At 45.5% G+C, this 19,415-nt stretch overlaps 1 pseudogene across 1 annotated transcript in view; it reads right to left on the bottom strand.

Annotated features, from left to right (window-relative positions):
- Positions 1-17,370: 17,370 nt before the first annotated feature.
- LOC308438706 (spindlin-2B-like) overlaps positions 17,371-19,415 on the bottom strand; it is a 35,746-nt pseudogene continuing 33,701 nt past the window's right edge. Inside the window, exon 2 of the transcript in view lies at positions 17,371-18,161. The product of the transcript in view is annotated as a spindlin-2B-like (transcript). The remainder of the gene's footprint in view (positions 18,162-19,415) is intronic.

Raw genomic sequence — 19,415 nt, forward strand, 5'->3', positions numbered from 1 at the left:
TCAGAGAATGTAATAGGTTCAAATGTACTCAACAGATTACGTGGCCTTCATCTCTCAACACCTCCCAGATCTTGGTTTTCTAAAGCTTACAAGGAGTATGTCTGTCCCAATAGTCACTGCCTTTCTTTCAAGCAACAGCATTCTCACCGTTTCGGAACAAAGAGGCAGAAACCAGCCTGACCACTGTGCCCATCACTGCCCAGGCTTCACTTGCTCGCTCAAGTGCCCTTTACAAGGCCAGCCTTAGAACTCAACTACAAAGAACAGCAGAGGGCCAGAGAGAGCGGCTCCTCCTCTGCTGGGCTCTACTACAACCCAGTCCAATGGCTAGGTGGGCGGGGCCATGCCCTGATTGAGATGTGTTTTCCCTCCACTTGCTGCCAGACTCCGACACTGGATAGCCCTGGGAAAGGCTGGCCGCCCAGCTACACACTCTCACTGGTCAGTCTCATCCTTGGCTATCCCTCTAGATCTCACAGAAGAGCTGTGGCCTATTTATCAACAGCTCAGCAGTACTCAGCTCAGATGAGACATTCCAGACACTGCCCACGTCACCGCTCAGTAAGATACCGGAACAGTCTTCTGCTCTTGACCGGAGCGCAATGTGATACCTTAGCCGATGCTGCTCAGTCCCTGTTTAAAGTGCAGAGCATCTCAAGGTCCATGGAGCCCAGAAATACTGGTGGAATGGCAACACCACACACAGGCACACACACACACACACACACACACACACACACACACACACCACTTCCCACTGACACTCTTGCCCCTTCAATCCCAGTGAAACACAAACCATTCAGGCTTTGTAGAGAATGTGTTCATTGTGAGACTTAGAGCAAACGAAATACTCTTAGACTCAACTTTTTTACCTGTAAAATGGGAACAGATGTTAGTGAGGATACCAGTTATTCTAAAAGGCAAATCCCAAATATCTCAGTCCCTGCGGATGGATGACTTCCCACTCCGAGCTTCTTTGCTCTTGTACAACATGCATGTGCCCTCTGCTTGTTTCAAGGACTGTTGGGGGTCTCCTTAGCTACAGGGACTCCATGTTGCACTAAATTCCAAGGAACCACCGAGTCCCCTGAACGGGCTTCTGGCCCCAGGTGCCCTAGGAACTTGGACCCTATGGTTGGCACATGGTCAGGACTGAAACCCAGCAGCTGCTAGAGACTCTGATTGGATGGTCTCCATCCAGGCCACGTTATCAGGAGAGACATCTGAGGTACTTGACGGTACCCATTTAAGGTACCAGGTATGGAAATGACGGGAAACATACAACATGCATGTGCCCGCCTCTACCCTACATAATTTGTGGAGGGTTTTTGTTTTGTTTTTTAACAGTTGCTCTGTCTCACCCCCACCTCACTGACACGGTTTGAATCCTGAACCCAACCATCTCCCTCCTGATATATCAGTTTCTGGATTCTTTTCTGGCTCAACCTTGGTTTTTATGGTAGATTATTTCACAAATTCTTGAACCCTAACAGGATAGACCACACTCACGTCTGACCATGGTTCCCTCTTGCTGTCTCGGTTTGCTTTCTAGTGTTATAATAAGACAGTGAGGAAAAGCAGCTTAGAGGGGACAGTTCCTTTCCTCTCGCAGCTTCGGTCCATCCTCAGTGGGAGTCAGGGCAGGAAATTAAGCAAGTGCTGGCTGAGGCAGTAGCCATGCAAACAGTGCTTACTGGCTTACTCTCTGAGACCTCAGCTTGCTTTAGTATACCGTCCAGTATGTACCCAGAGATGGCACCACGCACAGCGACCTAGACCCTCCTACATCATTAATCAAGAAAATGCCCCACAAGCTTGGTGGCAAACTCCTTTAATCCCAGTACTCGGTAAGCAGAGGTGGATCTCTGTGAGTTCGAGTCCAGCCTGGGTCCTTATCAAGTTGCAGGGCAACCACAGCTACATAGTCAAACCTTGTCTCAAAAAAGAAAGGAAGGAAGGAGGAACAGAGACAGCTGGACAGACATTTCTACAAACGATCTGATCATGGTAATTTTCTTATTGAGGTTCTCTCTTCCCAGATGACTCTAGCTGTGTCTAGGCTTACAAAATAATCTGATCTATTATGGGTTAGTATCTCCACATGTGACCTTGGAAGAATCTATAACCGGGTCCCTAACAGAGACTTTGCATCTAGCAAACGCTTTCCGAGTTGAAGGTGTGGACGAACAAGAGGAGAGGGATGAAGCTATACCAAGATGGCAGATCAGGTGGGTAACTCTGGTCCCCAGCTCTGCAGCTCTAATGTTGTGTCACTTGCTGGATGACACAGCATCAAAATTCCCATCTGTTCATCCCCTGACCGCGTTCATCAGGAAGGTCCACAGGATTTCAGCGGTGTCAGCAGCAAGCGTGCAGTGCCAGGAACACGATTTCCTAAATCCTCACTCAAGACTGAACACATGGGTTTTGATCATTGCTAACAAATGCTAAACAGCATTGTGTGGATGCTAATACCACTTGCCTATGCTCTCTGAAAGGTGAATTTTATAGCATGTAACTCAAAATTACAGGGCTGGGGCCTAGCTCAGCTGTTAAGGCACAAGCTCATAACTGAATATCAATAGTTTGGTTTCCTGCTTATTCCAAAGCTTATCTTGCTGGCTTCTCTTCTGAGGCTGGAAAGATGTCTCCATGGTTAAGGAAAATGGCTGCTCTTGCAGGGAACCTGGATTGGCGTCAGGGTTTCTATTCCTGCACAAACATCATGACCAAGAAGCAAGTTGGAGAGGAAAGGGTTTATTCAGCTCACACTTCCACACTGCTCTTTATCACCAAAGGAAGTCAGGACTGGAACCCAAGCAGGTCAGGAAGCAGGAGCTGATGCAGAGACCATGGAGGGATGTCACTTACTGGCTTGCTTCCCCTGGCTTGCTCAGCCTGCTTTCTTAAAGAACCCAGGTCTACCAGCCCAGGGATGGCACCACCCACAATGGGCTGGGCCAGGGATGGCTCCACCCACAATGGGCTGGGCCAGGGATGGCTCCACCCACAATGGGCTGGCCCTCCCCCCTTGATCACTAGTTGAGAAAATGCCTTACAGCTGGATCTCATGGAGGCATTTCCTCAATTGAGGCTCCTTTCTCTGTGATAACGCCAGCTTGTGTCAAGTTGACACAAAACAAGACAGTACAGTTGGCTTCCTAGCACCCATATTGTAGTTAACAACCACCTAGAACTCCAGTTCCAGGAATCTGATAATGCCCTCTTCTGACGTCTTTGGGCACCAGACATGCACATGGTACATAGACAAACATGCAGGCCTAATGCTCACACCCATAAAATAATGTTAATGCATCATGTTCTAAAACAAAACTTAAGAGTAGCCATGTATCATGGTGAATGCCTTTAATCCAGCACTTGGGAAACAGACACAGGCAGAGCTCTGAGTTCGAGCTGGTCTACGAAGTGAGTTTAGGGACAGCTAGGGCTACATAGAGAAACCCTGTCTCGAAAAGCAAACACTGAAAACAAACAAACAAAACAAGAATATGACAAACTAAAAATCACAGATGACCATTTTCAAACCCAGGGGAAACTCCCAGAATGCAACAACCACACCAAAGAGTATGTCTTTTTGGAAAATATGAAACATATTTCAGTTTATGCTTTCCAACGAATAACTTCCAGAATGTGGACGTCTTATTAATGTGTCTAAAAATTAGCTTTCGCTTAACATGAGAGCATTGTCTATGTTGTGGGATGGTTTGGGAATTAAATGAAAGAACAAACTAGTGTGCCCTTTTATTAGGTCCCATTAGCTAATTTACTACCATCATCATCATCATTGCTATTAGTTTTCTATCTATTCCTTTTAATAGTTTTCTTATTTGACACTTATAGTACGGAGATGGTGAGTGTCTCTTTTTTGTGAGGATGACCTTAGAGAATCCTCTAGAGATATGGCTTGAAGGAAAGCCTGCTTTTAGAATCCTGGGATACCTACCTTGCGTCGCTGCAGACCTGTTTGCTTGGCGCGCCCTCTAGTGGTCATATGGAGTAACTGCTTCTCTGCCAGTACCAGACACTGACAGTTCAAGGTGTGACCCTCACATTCCCAGCACAATGTGCCTTGTTTAAAAACTGAGGCATGGCGTTCCACCCCACAACCAGAATCTGCGTTTTCTCTGTTTGAGAAACGGTGGATGAGAGTACAACGAAAACACGTCTTCACCGACGCAAAACCATTTCTAGGAATTGGAAACACTGCAGTAGATGTTCTTTCAGTAAAGAGTTGTTTACCTAAAGCTTTATAATAACTCCAGTTATTATAATAATATATTTATAATAAATTTATAATAACCCACACTTGTAGGCTGTTTGTCTTATGCCCTTTGCAATATGACTATCAGCTTTGCTAAAATGGGTTTACTCTTTGATGAACAGAAAAAATGTCATACTAACCAAAAGACAACTTGGGGTCATTTTTTTTTTTTTTTACTGGTAATGACAGAAATCAAGAATCTATCTCAGCTTCAAGATCCCACAAGCACTACCTGCACAACTGTATACATACATATATTTATTTATTTATATATATGTATACATATATATATTTATTTATATATAATTATTGTATATATAATTATATATGCCAATATACTATATAATATATGTATTTATTACTATATAATACAATATACTATATATTGTTTATGTATTGTATATTATATATTACAATATGCTATATATTGTATTATGTGTTATATATTATTATATATTATATATTTTGTGTATTGTACTACATATTATATATTTTGTGTATTGTATATTACATATTTTGTATATTATATATCATATATTGTATGTTATATATTATATAATTATTATACATTATATATTATTTTGCACTAATTTTATTTCAGTGCTGATAACTGAAGCTGCTCTATGTACCTCACTGTATTCATTTTATATGTCCTTCTAAGCACATGTACAAACTGTGCTTTAAAGGTTGGCCTCCAAGATTTTTAACAGAAATATTTCTTTTTGTGCTGGCTTTAAACACAAATATCAGATTGATTTCATGATAAGTGAACTATATCCTAATTTTAAAAATAGAACAAAAATAAATAAAAACATGGTGGGGGTATGACAAATTGAGAATCATAGGCCAACTGCTCTAAATTCAACAAAAAAAGTTCAGGATGCCAGCACTTCAGGAGGCCGAAGGAGTCTCAAGCTCAAAGCCAACCTGTACCACATAGTGAATCGCTGCCTAAAGAAAGACAGAAGGACGGATGGGGAAGGGGAGTGAAAGACTCAAGGGAAAACTGACTCCACAAAGTTGTCCTCTGAGCAGACACACACACACACACACACACACACACACACACACACTTTTAGCAACGAATAATCTTACTGTTTCTTCTATCTAGTCTCCTGAAACAAAGTTCTGGTCCATGCGACTGTGGTTTTTCAGGGCAGTAACCCAAAGCATTGCTGTGATCTGTTTCAGAACTCACTGGGTGATCCTTGAACATTTGCCCCACGGACTCCCAGCTGCTCTTCTCTACCTGCTTCTCAGGGTTGCTGAACTCTGTTCTGGAGAGCTCTACGTGAAGACCTTGACATTTCCTGCTAACTCATGGGGCATGCCAACTTGAAGGCCTCTGCCTGTCCCTGGAGAAATGACGACAGCTGTGGCACAGCTGGATTTGCTCCAAACACTGCCCTCAGTCACAGACGGTGGGGAGAAAGTTACTCTGGTCTGTTTGGACCATAGCGCTGTGTGGAATCAGCCGGGTGTTCGAAGTTGGCATTAGGTTTACTTCTGTACATTTGGGGTGTTGTAGCTGTTGAAGAGCCGTTTGACTCCTGTTCTTACACTTTCATAAAAATGAGAGACACGTTTGTTTCTTTTGTTTCTCAGAATATCTTAATTTTTTAATTACATCAATTGATTGACTTTGTGTGTGTGTGTGTGTGTGTGTGTGTGTGTGTGTGTGTGTGTAGGTCAGAGGACAATTTGCAGTGGCTCTGGAAATCAAGTTTGGATCATCATACTTAGCAACAAGGAACTTTTCCGTCTCTCTCTCTCCACCTCCCGGATGTGATGTAATGACCAGGCCTTCCCTGCTATGCCTCCTGTGTCCTGTGGTGCCTGCCACAGGATCCATGGACTGAAACCTTGAAGCTTCTCACCTCTTCTCCTGCGAAGTTGTTTACTGCAAGTGTTTTGTTACAGCATTGGAAAGCTGACTCAAGGCGAGCTAATCTCAGATGCCAAAAGATTTAATCAGAATATTTGAATGCTGCAGGGTGTCACATCTGACAGTGACGGGATTGACCTAGAAATCAATAGTAATAATGTACAAAAAAAATTTTGAGAACTCTCTAAATACCTGGAAATGAAACAAAATATTTTTAATCCAGTCACGAGTCAAAAGAGAACAAGGAAAACTACAAAATATTTTTTTAACTGAGTGAAAATCAAAACACAATTGTATTGAAAACTGAAGAGAGACAAGGGGTTGGGAATCTCAGTATCTCCCAATGTCCTAATGTTCTTCTGCTAGGCCCTGTCTCCTAAAGGTTCCAAAACTTTTTAACAGCAAAATGATCTGGGGACCAGGTCTTTGAAGCACTAGCCTCTGGGGACGTTCAGCATGTTATATGCTGTTTAACATACAATGTGAGCTTGAGAAAAATGTACATTTGCTGTTTTGTATTAAGTGTTTTAGAGATACAAAGTCAAATTGGTTGCTTTTTATTTTGTGTGTAGCGTGTGTGTGTGTGTGTGTGTGTGTGTGTGTGTGTGTGTGTGGTCAGAGGACAACTTTGTGGAGTCCGTTCTCCTTGACACAAGTCTTTGCCACTCTCCTTCCCCATCCATCCTCCTGGGCTCTTGAATGCACACACATGTATCAGAAACCACATGGGCAAGTTTTTAAAACTAAGTGTGGGTAAAAAAGCAATCATGGACACAGAGAATCTTTTAGGATGCTGAAAATGGTCCTTAAATTGATCGTATAGATTACATAAAGATACATAAGTGTATCAAAACCGACCAACCGAATGAGTGTGTAAATGGGTGTGCTTTCAAATATGTTACACTTCAAATATTTATCACAAAAATCATGTCTATGGGGATTTTTAATGAGAAAATCTCCCTTGGAGGGTTTACACAGTTGCTGTCCGTTGGCACTGGGCCATAGAATGTTCTGGCATTACTAGTGATGTCAGAGAAGCCTTTTGGTTGGGCTCTAGTGACAGTTTGAATCCTCAACAGTCATACTGGTGGCAGGGGCACAGAGCAGTGCCTCTGGGGTGCCAGTTCAGGGCACATGTCCCTGAGTATTTGAGGAGAGAAGAGGGTGTGGTCAGCTGTTTCGTTTTGGGACTCTTCCTCACACTTAGATGACCAAGATGTCCCTGACAGCAAAGAAGACAAAGTTGAAGTCACTGTTCTAGAAACTGCCTGGTGCAGATCCCATGGTGACAGAGATGAAAGGAGGGGGCTTTGGTAAGAATATAGCTTCTTGGGGTAAAAGGCTCTGTTCTAGCAGCTAATGCCAGTTAGAAGTTACGGGTAGAAAAGGGCCTGGGGCACAAGAGAAGTTTTTGGATTTAGTGTCCTTCCTGACCTTCCAGTACCTGTGGCCATGGGAGATTGAAAAAATAGCCTCAGTTTTCCCTCCCCTCAAACTCCCTTTTCTAAGAAGGGAGGGGAGTCCTGAGAATTGAAACCTAGATGATGACGAGTTTCAAATAAAAGCCTGAGTTGGATTTTTTTTTCTCTCCTATTAGCCAGATCAATGTCAGGGAGGCCTAAAGCTAGTTGGGCCTTTGTGTCTGTGTTACACCCTGGGTTACAGGGTTGGGTGGAGAGTTGTATTAGACACTTCTACCTGACGGATGTTCTCAGAGGGACCCCGTGAGGCCTCGCTTGGCATTAGCTTCTGAGAGAGTACACTGTGGTGTGCATTCTGGCCTCTTCTCACTCCTTTTTCTGTGAGCTCACTTGAGGGGCATAAAGAGGCAGCTGTGGCTTTCTACTCTGCAGTGGGAGACAGGAGTGGGGAGCGAGGCAGTGTGATGTAGTAATTCTAGCCCACCTTGGTGCACATTATACATGTGTGTTTATGTGTATGTGCGTATGCAGGTCTGTGTGTGTGCCAGAGGCTAACCTTGGGTGTTTTACCTCCGGACTCTTGTATCTCATGTTGGTATGGGACAGGGTCTCTCTCCAGCCCAGACCTCACCAAGCAAGCATGGGACCTGCCTGCCTTTTTTAACATAGGTTCTGGGGATTGACCTCTGCTCCTTCTGTTTACATGGTAAGCCCTGAGCCACATCCCTAGCCTCTGGACCACTGTCTTCAGAAGCAGCAAATAGCAGGAACACCAGGCAACAGACTGCAATTCTCCCCACAAGCCACTAGAGGACAGTAGAGCAGTGACTGCCACCACTTCCTTCCCAGAACCTTCTCACTGTGTGAAAAGCATGGTGAGCAGGGAAGATAAGAGATGGAGATTTTTCCCCAGCTTCTGGCCAGAGCTAGAGAGCAGTGTGCAGGTTGGGCAGGGTCACACACAGCGTGTATGCTGGACCTGAAGCTTTATAGACGTTTATTCTTCCCAGGTGACCTCGCCACTCCCGTTCCAACTCCACTTCACCCAGGGTGGTGATCATGAGCCAGATGGAGCTAAGTCCCTGGTTGCTATTTACTTCCTCGACATCTGGCTTTATACTGGCTTTATACTACAAAGCAGCTCAAGGGAGCTAGGGAGGGGGACTCCTTGGTTGAGCACTGGCTGCTCTTGCACTGATGGAGTGCAAACCTCTGGATTCCAGTTTGGGGGAACCCAATGCTCTCTTCTGGGTTCCTCGGGCACTGCACACGCATGCTACACCTCCACATGTGGGCAAAACACTCGTAAAATAACTGTAAAAGGCAACTCAAAACTCAGGTGGCCAGAGGGACCCTGGAGACACCCGTCTTCCCAAATGCCTTCAGATTTTACAGTGTCCCTTAGCTGACTCCTGTGCCAGAGTCACAAGAGAACTGGAACTTGATGAGAGCCTGCCAAGTCCACTTTGTGTATTTCCTGCTAAACCTTCTGCTCCAGAGCTGGTCTCAAGACACAGCTGACCCTGGCTGTGTGTTACTGCCAGAAAAAAGAGTGGGGGGAATGTAGGAACAGTTCACTCAGGTGACACTAGAATCATCATTTGGTGAGGGCTCTGTCTTCATTCTCTTAACTTAGAACATGGCTCAGCTTACCGGACATCACATCTGGACCTGGGTCTTCCTGGCATCACCTGGATTGGCTGTCCTGGAGACACACTTTGCGATCCCTGCAAGGTATTCTTGATGCCCTGCTCTGGGGAATAGGTGGGTGGTGGGGTCTCACAGGGCAGTTTACATGAGCATGTGGGACAGCCCTTCAAGCCTGAGAAGAGAGCAGCCTGCAACAGGACTCGCAGCCTCCCAATGCCCCTGGGTCAGGGGACAATTTTATGAGGGTGGGATGGGTAGAGGGTCTCTTCTTGTTTGGAAGCAAATGCCCTCATAAGGGCATGCAGGGTCAAACTGCAGGTGCAGAGAGTGGTGTGGCCAGGGTCGTGTGGCCAGGGCCGTGTGAACAGGGCAGTGTGAACAGGGCAGTGTGAACAGGGCAGTGTGAACAGGGCAGTGTGAACAGGGCAGTGTGAACAGCTACAAAGACTCAGTGTTTATTAAGCAATGCAGCAGTGTGTGCGTGGGGAGGGAGTCCCCCTTAGAAGGTAGAGAGTGCTGTGTGATAAGGAGAAAGAGGAAACTGAGGCATGGGGCAGTCCAGTGAGAAATGGGGCACACGTGTTGAAATGGTGGCCAGGGAAGGAGAAAGAAAGCAGGCAGCCAGGCGAGGTGCCCAAGGGACTGGTTCCCAGGAAACACAGTGCAGAGCATCTGAGGCTGGGACATCCCTGAGGCCCAACCCAGGTCACATCTAGCTGCCAGTCTCTGCGGGATGCCTGGGCAGACACAGGCAGGCAATGAGCAGAGTTTCAGAAAACGCAGCTAAGCGATGGAGTCCTCGCACAGCTTTTCCTTAGTAAGTCGGAGAGGTGAGACTTTCCAGTTCACTGCCTGAGGTAGGACAATAGACTGAACCTTAGCTTTAGTGTCTCTGTGCTCACCCCATTCCAGGCAGTCGTTGGGGACACAGGCCTTGCGCCTGGATATTCATTAGGCAAGTTAGGCACAAGAACCACTGCCCCAATGCTTGTCCTGGGGAGTAGACACTTCCAGCCTGTGTGGTACAGCCTGCCCTCGCGGGCCTTGAGAAAGATCAAGGGCATGGACTGTTAACTCCCGAACCCCAAACTCTTGTCCAATTGCACCATGGAGTCACCTTAGAATTTGTCAAAGGCTCCCTGACCTCAAGCTGTATTACAAAGCAATCATGATTTAAAAACAAACAAAAACGGCATGGTATTGGTACAGAGACAGGCAGTTAGATCAAGGGAATAGAACTGAACACCAAGAAACAAACCCACACACCTATGGTCATTTGATCTTTAACAAAGGCACTAAAACCATCCAGTGGAAAAAAAGACAGCATTTTCAACAATCGGTACTGGTTCAACTGGCAGTCAGCATGCAGAAGAATGCAAACCAATTCATACTTATCTCTTTGTACAAAGCTCAAGTGCAAGTGGATCAAAGACCTCCACATAAAACCAGGTACACTGAAACTAGTAGAAGAGAAAGTGGGGAAGAGCCTCGACCACATAGGCACAGGGGAAATTTTCCTGAACAGAACACCAATGCCTTATACTCTAAGATCAACCGACAAATGGGACCTCATGAAATTGCAAAGCTTCTGTAAGGCAAAGGACGGTGTCAGCAGGACAAAAGATCTTTACCAACCCTACATCTGAAAGAAAGCTAATATCAATACATACAAAGAACCCAAGAACTTAGACTCCGGAGAACCAAATAACCCTATCTAAAAACAGGATACAGAGCTAAACAAAGAATTCTCAACTGGAGAATATCAAATGGCTGAGAAGCACCTAAAGAAATGTTCAACATCCTTAGTCATCAGGGAAATGCAAATCAAAACATCCCTGAGATTCCACCTCACACCAGTCAGAATGACTAAGATCAAAAACCTAGGTGACAGCAGACGCTGTTGAGGATGTGGAGAAAGAAGAACACTCCTCCACTGTTGGTGGGATTGTAAGCTGGTACAACCACTCTGGAAATCTGTCTGGAGGTTCCTCAGAAAATTGGACACCTGAGGACTCAACTATATCCAAAAGATGCTCCAACATATAACAAGGACACATGCTCCACCATGTTCATAGCAGCCTTATTTATAATAGCCAGAAGCTGGAAAGAACCCAGATGTCCTTCAACAGAGGAATGAATACAGAAAATGTGGTACATTTACACAATGGAGTACTACTCAGCTATTAGAAACAATGACTTCATGAATTCTTAGGTAAATGGATGGATCTAAAAAATATCATCCTGAGTAAGGTAACCCAGTCACAAAAGAACACACATGGTATGCACTCACTGATAAGTGGATCTTAGCCCAAAAGCTTAGAATACCCAAGATAATACAATTCACAGACCATGTGAAGTTCAAGAAGGAAGACCAAAATGTGGACGCTTCAGTCTTCTTAGAAGGGGGAACGAAATACTCATAGGAAGAAATACAGGGACAAAGTGTGGAGCAGAGACTGAAGGGAAGGCCATCCAGAGACTGCTCCACGTTGAGATTCATCCCGTATACAGTCACCAAATCCAGACACTACTGCGGATGTCAAGAGCTGCTTGCTGACAGGAGCCTGATATTGCTGTCTCCTGAGAGGCTCTGCCAGAGCCTGACAAATGCAGAGACAGATGCTCGCAGCCAACCATTGGACTGAGCTTGAGGTCCCCAGTTGTGGAATTAGAAAAGGGACTGAAGGAGCTGAAGAGGTCTGCAGCCCCATTAAAAGAACAACAATATCAACCAACCAGACACCACCTTCCCAGAGTTCCCAGGGACTAAACCACCGACCAACCATGGAGCAATCCATGGCTCCAGCCACATATGTAGCAGGGGATGTCCTTGTCAGACACCGATGTAAGGAGAGGCCCTTGGTCCTGTGAAGGCTCAATGCCCCAGTGTAGGGGAACGCTAGGATGGGGAGGTGGGAGGGAGTAGGTGGTGGGGGAGCATCCCCATAGAAGCAGGGGGAGGGGTATGAGATAGGGGGTTTCTGGAGGGGAAACCAGGAAACAGGATAACATTTGAAGTGTAAATAAATATCTGCTAAAAATTAAAAGATGAGATAAAGTGATAAACTTGACATGGGCTTACCTTACGGGGTTTTTTTTATAACCAAATGAATAAAGTATCAAAAATTTTTTAAAAATTAAAACAATAAAAGGAATTTGTCAAAGGCTTTTGTGGAGCCTTACCTTGACCTTAGAGACACCCAAGAACTGAGCAGGACAAAACTGTTGCCCCCAGGCACCTGGGTCTTTCTTCCATTATCATCAGAATCACCTGCCCCTTGACTTGGATCATTCCCACTGTAGCCTGTTTCTCTGACATCACCCCTGCCTCTCCCATCCTGAGTCCCATGGGCTTCCTAGGTAACCTAGAATAGTCCTAGCATCTCCACTCTACGGTTGCAGACTCTTGGAACTACAACAGGATTGTGCACACCGTTGGCTTAATGTCTCCAGACTTGGCTGAGCCTCTGGGAGGTAATAAGAGCTGACTTTCCATTGGAAGTGTGAGCTGGTTGCTTACGTGATCATGCACTTTGCTGCCTACTGGACAGCCACTGGCCTATGTTAGCCCTTTGCACTGAAACTAAAATGCATTAAAACTAAGTACAATGTAGGGCTGGAGAGCTGGCTCAGCAGTTAAGAGCTGCTCTAGCAGAGAACGTGGGTTCGGGTCCCAGAACTCAGCTCAGAATTGCCAGTTCTGAAGACTCTTAACACCTTTTGGCCTCTGAAACCACCTCCATACATGTGTGGAACATGTAAACTACACACACACACACACACACACACACACACACACACACGCTAAAATAAGTATATTTTTCATTTTAAAAATAAAGCTTAAAAGTCTAAAATTTAAAATCTACTTCCTGATTGAAACTTTTAAATACTTGGTAGCGACTAGCAGACACTTTATTAGGGTGCTCAAATGTCATCGCCTCCAGAAGAGCCATGAAGCCTGGTAATTGTCATTCATGGCACCTAAGTAGGGAGCCAAACCACTGTCTTGCCTGTAGGTTACTCTGACCCTGACTTGTCTTTCATTTTCTGCCACCAGCTCATTCCAGTCCCCAGAGAGCCTGGAACCCTTGCCATTGAGATTCGGGTGAAGAATGGGATAAGTACCAAGAGTGTGGCCGACCCTTGAGTCCCCCTCACAAAAATATACTGCGTACCCGCCAAGAGACTTTGCATGCTGAACCCTCCCAGTGTGACTCCCACGATGAAAGGATACTGCTGACTGGAACCAGAGTGCCCCCCAACCCCTCATTTCCAAACCATGTTCTGGTCAACTTATCAGACACAGGTCTCTAGTAGCTTCTGGCGTTTCACAGACCAAGCAAAGTTAAGTTTGCTGAAAGTCCTGGATTCCCCTGGCTTCTGTACACTCAGAGCTTACATTGGGCAAATCCTCATTCTCTCATGAGCTCCCACACAACCTGCTGCTCTGGTCATGCTCTGCCAAAGCAGACTGCCCATCGTGACCTGCTAACTGGTCTTCCATGGAGGCACCGAGGCGCATCACCTTGACCTTCAGAACCATAGCCCACAAGGCTGTCCAGACAAGGATGCTCCTTGTAAGTCGTATGCTGTCGGTCCTCTGCCCTGAGGCTGGGCTGTACCCCAGCTGCCTTGGTCTCTGCCTCCTCTCTTCTCACCAGCTGGCTCATTTGCCATGCACACACAGCTTCCAGATACCCTGCTCTTTCTTCTGGCTGTGTGTAGGTGCTGCTCAGCCACTGCTTCTGTGATCGAGTAACCCAAGGGGATGGGGATCTGACTGGTTCTCTATTTCTGAGCTGCTTTTGCCCCAGCTGACCCATAATGAAGTGGGACCCAAGTCATCATAACCCTTCCTACTGAGAATGCATTCCAAGCTCCAGGCTGTAGATACAAGACACCTGAGAATCCAAACCAGTATCTACTCTTCCTTACAGAGTCTCCACAGAAGGAGCTAGGACCCTTTTTGTTGGTTTGTCCCTCCATGTCAGACAGGATGTTTCTAATGGGCACATCCTTCCTTCAGCAAACCCCTCAAAGGGCCTCACTCCCTAGGGGGCTGGAGGCTCTTTCCCATCAATTGGGAAGTTAGTGCAATCTTTCCCTTTTGGATCTGCAAAAGGTGGAGACCAAGGACCTTCTTGCTGTTTGGTAACAGAAAACAGGCTGAACCCTTGTGGAAAGAACAGAATGGGGAAAAAATGTGGAAGAAAAGTAGATGGTGAGAAAGAATTGACAGGATTTTTTTTTTTTTACTGTCACTCTATCTTGGTCTATACCTAGTCTGCTACTGCCTTGTTTAATACAGAGTCCATGTGAAAAGATTAAAAACGAGCACAAAAGGCAGTGCTCACAAGTAGACAAGCAAGAAAACAGAAGTATCTAAAATGGACCTGTGTTCAGTTTCACAGACAGCCAAGAAAACGAAACCTGTCACCCTGGGAGGCCGATTCAAACCTATCACCGGCAAGATTTGAAAAAGATGGTCAGTTCCAGTAGTGGATAAGTACTTTGTCAAGATATTTAAGGGTTTGGGACCTCACCTTGCACAATTTGACACACTTTGTATTTATGAATGAATGTTACAAAACTATGAGGTACTTGGGTGTGGGTAAGAGTTTCTTGGAGATTAAAAAAAAAGATGCAGGACACACAGCCCATTCTGCTTCCTCCTATCCAGTCCCATGGGTTCAACCAGCAGTCAACCCATAGCCATGACAGATAAAATACTTTCCTTTATTTGTATCCAAGAGAGAAGCAGCTGTTTGTCCTTGTGTCCCCTCCCATCCCCACCTCCCTCTGGAAAGGTGGAAGAAATACCCTTGGGAGAAGAGCCTGGATTCTCATCCTGGTCTTTTGGAATAGAAGAAACCTCTCTCCAAACGCCATGATTTATCTGGGACTTTTGGAACCAGAGGTAGGTCTCCAAGGTGTAGAATGGAAATACCTGGGGAGGTGGGGGAGGAGCTGTCCTTTCTTCTGACATCCTAAGAAGTTCACCTGAGGCCTTAGGCTGGGCTTTAACTACTTGGTCCTCCTAGGGAGTTAACTGAAAGTTTTATTATTCTTCGAATCAGAAAAATAAAATATAATAAATGGATGGGGTAAAAAAAAGTCTGAACTTTAGGGGAAATCAAGGCAAACTGCCATCACCTGCTACCCAGGTCGGTGTCCCAGAAGTATTAAGACACTCTAAAAGGTTTTGGTTTACCAAAATAGAAGCTAAAGCAAAAGCCATCACACTGAAGTTGGATGGGACAGACTAACAGAAGGAAAAGAGCCCAAGAGAAGGCACTAGAACCTGAGAGACTGGTTCCCACACTCGGGAGTCTCATGGAAATACTAAAAACTGAAAGCTGCAATGTATATGCAGAGGAACCGGCTCGGAACTAAGTTGCAAAGAGTGTTGTTAGGGTTTTCCAGATGGAAACATGCCTCCTTTTCTTCATGGGTAAGAAGAATGGGTAGGAAGAACCCAGGAAAGTCAGCTCTTTGCCTGACACGACTTTGACTCCAGAAATTCCACTTTGTGGAATTATGACAAAGATGAGACGCCAGGTCCAGAGGAGATATGAGAATTAGAGTCGCAAGATGCCTGGGGTCGACAGACCCAAAAGCAAAATTTAAAAGGAAGCAATGTGGAGGAAGTTGCCCAGTGACAGGCCTCGGGAGAGCCTAAGGGAACGGAAGCAGTGCCCAGCCCCACCCTGCCCGTAACTCGTAAAGCTGGAAAGAGTAATTGGCGGGTCTTTTCTTCTTCCCCAATTTGTCCAGCTCATGGAGAATGTGTCCAGTTGTGACTGCAGAGCTGAGCTCATGGGGTGTTGTCGTATGGTGTTAGATTGTTCTTAAATGATCCTTCTATATCCTCATCTGAAATACCTTTGTCTACTTAAATGAAAACTGCAAAACACAGCTCTTGTCCCAAAAGGAATAAGAGAATTTGTCTTGAGCCAAATATGAATGGCCAATGCACAGAAACTCACATGGAAGTTACCTCAAATGTGATGGTACTCTGCTGCATGGAAAAGATTACTCAAGCATTCATACATATAGAACAAAAAGTCATATATGAATGTATTTGCGGTACACAGTCACTGCAAAAGTTTTGACTGATAGTACTCATGGCATCCGGTCAGATACCGAGGCTGGTCACTAACGGCTCTTAAGGAGATCATTTTAGCACTTGACCTACAACCGCCCCGGTCTCCCAGCCTGGATTACTGATTGGTCAGTTGCTACAGAATCTTCCATGTGAATTGGGCCTTTTCAGTCAATGACAATTTCCTGCATGGGGCAAGATGTGGAGACACAGCAATATTGTCTTTGGGGCTGGCTCACAGGTTCAGACGTTCAGTCCATTGTCATCAAGGCAGGAGCATGGCAGCATCCAGGCAGGCATGGTACAGAAGAAACTGAGAGTTCTACATCTTCACCTGAAGGCTGCTAGCAGAATAATGGCTTCCAGGCAGCTAGGGTGAGGGTCTTAAGCCCACACCCACAGTGACACACCTACTCCAACAAGGCCACACCTCCTAATAGTGCCACTCCCTGGGCCAAAGATAAACCATCACAGTACATTTAGAGACTTTCCCAGAACTATATAGACTTTGATGGATTAGACCTTTGTTTTCATTTTGCCAGATGGTGCTGCCTTCTGTGCTGAGTCTCACAGACTAAATGGCGCTTAGCATGGAGTCAGTTGTGTTAAGGTCTGAAGGACTACCAAGGTCTGGGACCCTGTTACATTCCCCGCTGGTTTTAGTGAATTAAATGATGGACTCGTGTTTAAAATTTCAGGGTCTCACTGTTATCCTATCAGAGTAAGAAAGACCCAGCCAGTGCTGATAGAAGAGCAGTTAGCCCAGGAGGACTAAGAGAATAGAGGCTGGTACCAATTATCTGACTTACGTCTTTTGGGTCGTCCGCTCCCCAGCTATGGCAAGAATTTTTTTTTTTAACTTTCTTTTTCTTCCTTTAGAAACAACAGGGTCGGTTTTGTTTTCCAAAGCCATACATAATTTTTTCTTTCTTTTTTTTTTTTCCTTTTTTTTAGAAATTACAACTTCAACTTTATTTCCAAAGAAACTACAACTTTATTTCTACAGCTGTGGCAACGCCGTGGCATATAGTTAGAACTGTTTCACCAAGCCACAGACATAGATATGGAAATCATCGTCAAACTTGATGAAGTACTCAGTGGGCTTGGCTTCAACTTTGTGAATGACCAAGCCAACTACTCTCTTGGAGCCATCATCCCTGGTGTATTCCACATGTTTGCCTATCAGACCGTCCACAAGCTCCGGGTCGATGTCTAAAGGAGGGGGCTCACTGTTCCCTGCCCTGATACGGAGGTCGCTGTCTTCGTAGCTGGTACATGTACAATATGGGATCTTTCTCATAAGTAATGTAAAAGCCAGCATCTAAGATAGGTGCTGGGCCCAGGAACCCCCTCTCCACTCATCCTTAGCACCATGCTCACCCTCAAACACATGTTCCACTGATTTGCCAATTATGGCATCAGCAAGGCTGGGATCAGTGACTTGCGATGATGCCACCCTGTCAGAAAGAATTTTAAGTGACAGTACCCTCTCGTCTCTGTGAAGTTCCAGTCCATAGACACAGTCGGTTCCGTCATAGTTCACCAGGTACAGGGAGGGTTTAATAGGCACCTGACCCAGCACAGCTCCTTTCCACTCTGTGATTGGCTCGTCTCCTTCCTTCCACCCGTGAGAAATTATGCAGCCCACAATGTTCCTTCGGGGCGGGGTTGGAGATCTTGCCTCTTCTGGCCAGCTCTTTTTTTGGTCAGCTTTGAACTGAGTCCATGTCCTGTCCTGCAGCTCTACTGATGTGCTTCCCTTCTGCTTCCTGGGTCCTGGAGGACTCCAAGGCTCGTAGCTTGTGCTGTCTGGAGTCCTGCCTGGGGAAGAGTGGCTGCTGGAGAGGTCTCCTGACCTCTCTGCTTAGCCAGAGGCAGAGGAATCTAGCCTAAGGAGCACTCACCACAGCTAAGAAGGGAGGATGTGCCTGCCTAACGCAAGAGTTATCTGAGAGGATGGAGGGACAGGCAAAGTGACCCTTGCTGGTGTCCTGGTCCTGCAGCCATACATAGTTTGATCTCCTGAAAACTCTAAGCCTTTTCAGTTTTATAGGATCAGTTAGTTCTACAAGGGAATCTGTTGGTTTAATTCAGAAACAGAAATTTTAATAGTTCTAGGCTCTGATCAACCTGCCCTAGTTTGGGAAGCATTAGAAGAGGAGTATCTAGTCAAATCATTAGAACGTGCCCACCAAGTAGTGTCAGGGCCTTGGTAGTGTTGCTGTTACCCAGATGAATTAACCCATAAGGCAGGGTGGCAGACGTTCGTAGAGGAAGTACAAGGTTAAAGGTTGTGGATATTAGACAAGTTTTAGCCCCTTCTAAGTTCTCTGTCATTAATTTGGGCTGCCTCCAGCCACAGTAAGTTCTGCCAGTCGATGGGCTGATAGACTGGTTAGTTCCTATTTCTTTGTAGTCCAGGGTCCAGGTATCTAAGCATAGCCAGCAATCCTAGCTGACTATTGTTTGGGAATAATTAACTCTGTCCCCAGAGTCCCTTCTAGAGCATAGAGTCTGATTCCCCAGCTTTTTTCTATTTCCCAAAGGCCAAAATCTTTTTTAAAAAATTGTTTGGGAAGCCTCAGTTTTACAACCCCAAGTTTTACAACGGAAAAGCCCTTGTTTTTTGGAAATTAGGGGACCAGCCTTAGGTCAGGCATAAAATTGCAAACTCTGTATCCCTGGATCAAAAGATAAATTCCCATATCCTTATCTTTCTCCATACAAGAAGATATTTTGCACCAGCAAGTAAAGGTCAGGATGGGACATGGGCTGCTGGTCTGTAGTCACACTAGCTAACATCTGTATCTATCTTCCTCCATTTCCAATCCAGGCCTGAGGGCCGTGAATGACCCTGTATTCACACCCATAGTGCAAAGCACAAGACTCAGAAGAAGGTAGAGGGACAGAAAGTGCAAGGACCCAGGGCCCAAAGAAACCTTACTATCAATGGGCCCATAGTCCAGAGACAGATCACTTGACAATCTGCTTTCTTGACCTGGGTTAGGTAGATCCATGGTATGATGCCAGCTACCTTCACCATCATCAGAGTGGAGAGAATCACCTCTTAGGGTC

This window comes from Micromys minutus (assembly GCF_963924665.1).
Source record: "Micromys minutus genome assembly, chromosome: 28".
NCBI lineage: Eukaryota > Metazoa > Chordata > Mammalia > Rodentia > Muridae > Micromys > Micromys minutus.